An 8517-nucleotide genomic window follows, 5' to 3' on the forward strand; every position below is an offset into this window, starting at 1 on the left:
TTAAACCTCCCAAGCATTTAAAGCGCCTTAAAGCGCTTTTAATCACAAACGTAACGCACTCATTAAAGCGTTTAATTAGAAAACGTAGCGCATTTAAGACGTTGAAACGCTTGGGAGCCATCATAGTGCCTGAACGCTCGAAACGGAAACTGTATTGAATGACTTTAATTACCTGGCACCTGACCAAGGGGTGTTTCCATTCTGATCTGGCTGTTGTACACGTGAAGGGCCTCACGACGCCATGACCCCATCTGGGGGCGCTTCTGCCCACCTGGGGACGTTTCTACGTGTGAGTCCTCCTGCTGGGAGTGCTACTGCGCTAGGGGTGACTTTTTGGGTGCCAACTCATGCGCCCAATCATCTAGTCACTCACTCTGAGAGCGTATCTGCCTTCCTCTTGCACCCTGCACCCGGTTACCCTGGGCGTGACCTTCCTCTTGGGTCGTATCTGTCCCGAAGGCATCTCTGGGGCGGCAGGGGTACTTCACGAGTCAGGCTGCCCTACCCTGATGCTATCACTATGGCCTTGAAGCCACCTTTTCATTCTCTTTATCACTTTCCCGAGCTATCGGGACCTGAGGCCTTCCCACGGTGTCGCTCCCTCCATGGTCTTTCCTACCCATGGGTATCGGGGAACCGCACTGTGATTGCCTTGTTTTTACACTGTTTCATCTGGCGACGCCCTAGTTGGGCGACGCCTTCACCTGGGCGACGCCTTCACCTAGGCGACGCCTTGCCTTGGCGACGCTTCCTCTTGGCGATGCTGGCACTTGGCGTCTCTCCACCTAGGCGACGCCTTGCGTTGACTTTGACTCTTCAGCCGTTGACTTTGACTTGATTTAGTCAACGCCCGGATACGGGACGGTACACAAGCCCCCTAGTCTTAAGCCGAAGACTTGTCTTCAGCGCAAAGACTAAAGCCTCGCCCACGCCGTCCACGTGCCCTCCTGATGACGTGTCATTCTCTGCTGACTCAACAATTCTTCGAATTACTGACGTGACACTTTCTGAACCACTGGGGTATTCTTAATGGCTGATTGGACATCCCCAGAAATGGGAAAAATAATGTCCTTTGAGTCTGCGCTTAATCGCGTGCCACGTGGCTCATCGTGCGGTCATCTTTAAGAACCTCTTGCGCTCCCCCTGAGCGCTTAATCTTGCAACACGTGGCATCATCACACGGTTATCATTTGTTGCCCCTCGCGCTTCTCGTAACGTTTAAGTTACCAACCCCGCGCTTGCCACTACTGTTACATCCACTTTCTCTGCCCTTTCTCACTGTTCATCTTCTCTAAATCCCTTCTCTTGCGACCCCTGTTCGTTCGTGCTTCCGCTCTCCACGCCCTTCAGCACCCAAAGGTACAGTTTTTTCCCTCCTTGATGATTCTCTTTACTGTATGAACTGCCTGGGACTGTCCATATTACCGCATTTCTCTGGATATTGTTTGTGTTCTTCTTTGTTCCTCTCGTTTCCCTTCGTTCTCGTGTGGGTAGGGCGCTCCTAGGGTCCTTCCATTTTTCCCTTTTCTTCTCCCAAACCCCTTTTCTCTGAACCCTTTCTTTTTCTTTTGATCTTCAGCTTTGGCATTGATGGCGAAAACTAAGACCGTCGCGCCTCCCCCGCTCCCTAAGTCTTATTATAAGGGCGAATACGACTGGGCTCCCGACGAACTTCTGGACGAATGTTCCCTCCTGAACTCTGTTGAGGACGTGGAGGCTCACAGGGGGGACCCTGCGCTTTATAATTTCAACGCTTTCCACAAAAATCACGACTCCCAAGTCCTGGTAAGCCGGGTGCGACCTGGGATGCCCGTTTGTGCGGACTCACGGGATACTGGGGGATGCCCCTTCTTCTTCCTCTATCAAATGGTGCTCAAGAGGGTGGGCCTGCGTCTGCCCCTCACTTCTTTCGAAAAAGAGCTACTTACAGAGATAAACACTGCTCCCGCCCAGCTCCACCCCAACAGTTGGGCTTTTGTGAGGGGGTTCCAAATTCTCTGCGGCTATCTAGGTGTTCCCTCTTCTGTAGACGTTTTTCTTCACTTCTTCGAGGTAAAGAAACAGGGGAAGAGCCTATGGATGAGCTTTTCTGGCATCGCCGGGTGCATCATTCTTACGCTCTTCCAAAATTCGTTCAAAGGATGGAAGGGGAAATTCTTCAAGGTACGTGCGACCAAGCGCGATCCTACCATCCTAGAGGGCTTTCCCCTATACTGGACGGATAAGCCCATAACCATGAAGCCCCTGGCTTTGGATGAGCTTGCCCCCTCCGACCGGGATGTGTGCAAAGCCTTGGCGGTACTGGGGATAGTCTTCGATACCGCCAAACTCATCGCAAACGAATTCAACGCCCATGGGCTTTCTACCTACTTCGGTATCTGCCCTTGATTGTTTATGATACATTAGTTGTTGTGGTTATCTGCGTGTGTTTGGCCATAGAATTTTCCCTCTGCTTCCTCTGAACCAACCTTTACCCTACTATTTTTCGCTGTTGCAGGTTCAGTGATGACTTCCTCGAGACGGCTGGCTCTTGCCAAATTTTTGAAGAAGGCAAAATCTACCAAGGAAGGCGGGGACGTCGTAGCCTCCGACGTGCCCACCGTTGCTTCCCTGCCGATCCCTCCACCATCTGCCTCTCCTTCTCCCATTGCTGCGGTTCCGTTAGCCATGGCGTCAACCCCTGCCTCAGCGCGTCCTAACAAAGGGAAAAGGGTGTTGATAGTAGACTCCGACAGCGAAGGCTCGAGTTCTGCTCTGGTTCCTCATAAGAGGAGGGCTACGGGTCTCATTGCCTCACCCGCCGCGCCCCCCCGGCGATGGGAACTCTCTCAGGGACGATCCTCCCAGTGCCACCTCACCGCCGCCTCCGCCAGCCCACGAGGAGCGAGAGGAAAGGATTGACTTGGTTCCCCCACCTTCGCCGTTGCCGCATCGTGACGTAGCTGAAGCGTCGGGCTCCGCCCCTCCTGTATCAGTCCCTGGCTCCACTTCGCGCAAACCCCGGATTCCTCGCTCCATTCATAGGGAGTTGACGCAGGGCTTCACCGAAGGGATGACGCCGACTGATCCTCAAAAAGGGGGAGGTATGCCTTACTATATGGGGGCCTTCCTGGCGGTGGCAATCAAATGGCGCACTCAGGCTCGAAATGCTATCAAAGGGAGGGAGGTTCTTCGCAAGCTGAGGCAAGAGGTGGTGGCGCTGAAGGAGGAGAAGCAGAACTGGGGACTCAAGGAGGAAGCTTCCCAATCTCTGCTAAGACTGGCCCATGAGGGCAGGGAGGGAGCTGAGGCGTACGCGCGAGAACTGAAACAGGCGCATGCCGCTCAACTAGCCCAGCTCACCTCCTATCAAATCCAAAACATTGGCCTCCAGGAGGCGGCTCTCACATCCGAGGTGCAGCGGAAAAAACTTGATGAGTTGGATGCTGCTTGGGGGCAGAAACTGGGTGAAAAAGAAGACGCCTTGACTGCCAAGGTTGAAGCTTTGAGCCTTCTACAAGCCGAGGCTAATAAGCTCCGGGTGGAGAAGGAATTTCTGGAGAAGCAATTCACATCCAAGGATTCCAGGATTACCGAACTAGAGGGGGAGGTCCAAGAACTGACTGGGGAGATGGCGGGGGCGTTTGAGGAGGGTTTCCAAGAGGCTCTGGCCCAGGCGTCCTGCGAGAACGCGGGCATTAATATTTCGAACTGCGACCCCACTCACCATGTCGTCGACGGGAAGGTCGTGCCCATGGACTTGGAAGACTGAACCGCTGTCTCTCACCCGCCACCTTCAGCTTCACGCTTAACTGCTTTATACTTCACCTTCGTTTTTTATTTTATCTGTTAAAACTTGTAATTCTTTGAACTATCCGTACTCTTGTTACTGATTTGGGGCGTTCGCATGATTGCCTTTATGTCTTTGCCATATACGATTCTGCTTGTGCGATCTCATTCTCATCTTTTACCTTCGCGCGCTTCGATTATTTTATCTGTGTTCTGCCTATTTCTTTCACTTCGTTAGAGGGCCTTGTATGCCCGGGAGAGGTCACACGCCAATCCTCACGCCCATGGAGAGGCTCACTTAGTGACGCCGTATCGTCCACGGGATGTCTCTGATACCGAAAGGTCCTTTCCTTGATCCTTAACGCCCAGCGCCCACGCCTAAGGAGAGGCCTGCTACAGCAGCACCGTATCGTCCCCGGGTGTCTAAAACGCCGAGTGCTCTGGGGGGGGTCTGTTCCCTCCATGGTCTTTCCTTCCCAAAGGTATCGGGGAACGCCCTGCCAGCGATTCGCTGGCGTTTGGCGGTCTTATCTCCCTCCACAGTCTTTCCTACCTGTGGGTATCGGGGAGGCGACGCCAGTGACTAACTTTGCCTTCTTTGATTTCGTCTCCCTCCACAGTCTTTCCTACCTGTGGGTATCGGGGAGGCGACGCCAGTTGGTATTTGGGTTGGCGACGCCAGTGACGTCTCACGCTGGCGTCCCCCTTCACGTCCTTTCAGGCGACGCCTCGGGCGTTACCTTCACTTCGACATTGACTTTGATTCTTGCCTTGGTCGACGCCTGATGACAGCGAAGAGCTCAAGGTTTTGTCTGTGCCATCCACGTGGCGCTTCTTGTATGGCTGATGGGACGTTCCGTCATTCGACTTGATCCACGTGGCGCTGCTTGTATGGTTGATGGGGCATTCAGTCATTCCATTAAGTTCTGACTCCTGCTGTGCCCCTGACTCACTTTCGACGGCGCATCGTACCACTGGATATTCTGTTGATACGACGTTTTCTGATTTTAACCAGTGGTGCCAGGGTCATCCTTCCATCTTCTGCCACGTGGACCAATCGTGCGGTGTATCCATTCGCGTCGTTTGGCGCTCTAACCGCTTTATTTAACTCTTCAAACTCTGAAACTATCCTCATCATTTTCCCACTCTTCATAATCTACTTACGTTCTTTCTTCTTGCACCCTTCCTTCTTGCACCCTTCTTTCTTGCACCCTTTCATTTTCACAAAGGGTTGTTCCAGCATTCGCTTCCCACGCCCAACTCTTGCATTTCTTGCGATCTCTACACTCTTGACAATCCCTGATCTTGTTAAAGAATGTCTTCTCACGCTGCTTCCTCCAGGGTCCGTCCCAAAGACTTGTACCCTTGGGCCTCGAGTGAACTTCTTGACGAGCATTCATGCTTGCTCTCAACCAGGGCCATACGGGAACACAAAGGGGATTCGTGTTCCTATGACCACCAGGCCTTCACGAGGAGGCATGACGACGACATCGTTGTGCTCCCTTGCACTCTAGGGGAGCCAGTATGTGGAGACGAACGGGCCAACGAAGGGGTCCCTTTCTTTTACTTTTACCAGGTGGTGTTCAAGACCATCGGAGTGCGCTTACCCTTCTCCTGGTTCGAGAAGGAACTGCTGACGGAGATCAACGTTGCTCCGGCCCAGTTATACCCCAACAGCTGGGCCTTTGTCAAAGCCTTCGACATTCTCTTCGGGTTTTTGGGTTGTGCACCCTTGGTTGACCTCTTTCTTCACTTCTTTGAGGTGAAGAGGCAGAGACACAACCTCTGGGTAACTCTCAGCAATGTACCCGGGAGAGTTCTCTTCACACCCTTCCAAAGCTCGTTCACCGGGTGGAAAGGCCGGTTCTTCAAGATCTGTCGTACTGATCTTGTTCCCGACGCTCTGGATGGGTTTCCGCTGTACTGGGTGAGAGAGGAGAAGGTCCTCAAAGCCAAACCCCTCAAGAAGCTGGGTCCAAGTGATCAAATAGCTTGCCGGATTCTTGCTGGGCGACGCCATGACTTCTCAGGGGCGACGCCTTCTTTCTGGGCGATGCCATGACCTAGGCGACGCCTTCTTTCTTGGCGACGCCATGACATAGGCGGCGCATCACATTACTTCAAACAGAGAAAGATAAAGGCTGAAAACCAAGGCACTTCTTTTTCTCAAACTGGTTTTTCCTTTTATTAGGGTGACCTTATTAAAAAACCCCCAAGAGGGAAAAAGAGCGTCCCCTTCAACTAAATTGTTACATACTGCTTACATAAGTCAACTGAAATAAAATTTTAAGTTGGCTGCATTCCAACTGCGCGGGATGGGGCCTCCATCTAAAGTCTCCAGGTTGTACGAACCGTTGCCCTAAGCCTCAGTAACTCTGAAGGGCCCGGTCCACTTGGGAGACAGCTTATTCTCCAACTCGTATGGGTGAGCTTTCCTCATCACTAGGTCGCCAACCTGAAACTGTCGCGGCTTTACCTTAGAGCTATATTGCCGCTCTACTCTTCTCTTCATCGCTTCAGCTTTTATTCTAGCTTCTTCCCTGGCTTCTTCTAGCAGATCCAGGTTTACCCGCCTCTCTTCATTGGACTCCTCCACCACAAAGTTTTGGAAACGTGGTGAGCTTTCATGTATTTCTACTGGAATCATCGCGTCCGACCCGTACACCAAACTGAAGGGCGTCTCCATAGTAGAGGATTGGGGCGTGGTGTGATATGCCCATACAATTCTTGGCACCTCTTCCGCCCACGCCCCTTTGGCTTTCTCTAACCTTCTTTTTAACCCCCTCAGCAGAACTCTGTTTGCCGACTCTACTTGTCCATTGGTCTGGGGGTGTTCAACCGATGCGAACACTTGTTTGATTCCTACTTCAGCACACAGATTTCTCAACTGCTGACTGGCAAAATGGGTCCCGTTGTCAGATATCAGTCGCCTAGGTACGCCAAAGCGACACACAATGTTTCTCCACACGAAATGCTGTACCTTATGCGCAGTGATCTGTGCCACGGGCTCCGCCTCTATCCACTTAGTGAAGTATTCGATGGCGACGATCAGATACTTCATCTGCCTGATTGCCAGTGGGAAAGGGCCCAGGATGTCAATTCCCCATGTATGGAAAGGCCACGGGCTGTATATGGACCGCAACTCTTCTGGCGGCGCCTTGTGCCAGTCGGCGTGCTTTTGGCATTGCCTACACCGCTGGGTGTGCCGTGCGCAGTCCTCTTTCACTGTTGGCCAGAAGAAGCCTGCGCGTATTACCTTGGAGGCTAAGGATCTTCCCCCTACGTGGCTTCCGCAGATGCCTTCGTGTAGCTCCGCCATTATCCTGGTGCACTCATCGCCACTGACGCACGTTAGGATAGGGTGAGTGAAACCGTGCCTGAACAGCACCCCATCCACCAAAGTATATCTTGCGGCATTTCTTTTGACTTTTTTACCCTCTTCAGGGTCCACTGGAAGAGCCCCATCCGCCATGTATCGCTTATAGGGGGTCATCCAGGTGTCTCCCTTGGACAAAACACATACCTGCATCTGCTCTTCCTCAGGCACACCCGCGTACATGCTGATGCGGGGCGCCCTCTATGTATCTTGGGTCAAAGAGGAATGACTCCTCGGCCTTCCCCTTGATGTATAAATCTGGAGGGCATCCACCCTGTTATCTTCCACGAATCGACGCGGAGCTTTGAGAGTCTCCTGGATCACTGTCCTCTGTCTACCCCCGTTGCCTGAGCTGGCCAGCTTTGCGAGCAGGTCAGCTCTGACATTCTGCTCCCTCAGGACATGTATCAGCTCAAGAGCGTTGAACGCCCCCTTCAATTACTGGACGTATTTCAGATACGCCGCCATCTGTGGGTCCTTCTCCTGTAACTCACCCGACACCTACCCCGTAATCAACTGAGAGTCGCTCTTCACCAGGAGGTTCTGTGCGCCCATCTCCTTGGCCAAGAGCATTCCTGCTATCAGGGCTTCATATTCTGCCTGATTGTTACTTGCCTTGAAGGCGAAGCGCAGGGCCTGCTCGATCAGTATGCCGTCGGGTCCCTCCAAGACTATTCCCGCACCGCTCCCCTGTTGGTTGAAAGAGCCATCAACCGAGAGCAACCACTGCGAACTCGCTTCCACCTCTTGCTCGCCTCCGGGCGAAAGTTCTGCTACAAAATCTGCGTAATGTTCTGTCCGGTTGACCGGGACGTCTTCGTGCGCGACCTCAACCGTCAGCTAGGGACTCCTTCCCACTGGCTGCCTGTGGATTCCTGCAAAAAAGAGGACAAAGAGGCGCCCTAGCGGCCGTGTGCACTCCGACGCTCAAGTCAGCCAGCAAGAAACACCAAAACTGTCCACCTACGTCTCTGAGCACCGCGTATGGCACTCTGAAGGTGGTAAAAGAACTGTGTATATGTGTGTGTGTGTTGTCTCTTTCAGGCAAAAATATTCCCCAGTCACTTGTACGTAACCTTGAAGCACGAGCAAGCAACTAGAGAGTTCTCTGGTAAATTTGCCAAAAGTTCCAACCCCGTTTCCAACATTCCCCGCGCTATTTAAACCTCCCAAGCATTTAAAGCGCCTTAAAGCGCTTTTAATCACAAACGTAACGCACTCATTAAAGCGTTTAATTAGAAAACGTAGCGCATTTAAGACGTTGAAACGCTTGGGAGCCATCATAGTGCCTGAACGCTCGAAACGGAAACTGTATTGAATGACTTTAATTACCTGGCACCTGACCAAGGGGTGTTTCCATTCTGATCTGGCTG

The sequence above is a fragment of the Phaseolus vulgaris genome, chromosome 1 (assembly GCF_000499845.2).
Source record: "Phaseolus vulgaris cultivar G19833 chromosome 1, P. vulgaris v2.0, whole genome shotgun sequence".
In the NCBI taxonomy this organism is placed as follows: Eukaryota; Viridiplantae; Streptophyta; class Magnoliopsida; order Fabales; family Fabaceae; genus Phaseolus; species Phaseolus vulgaris.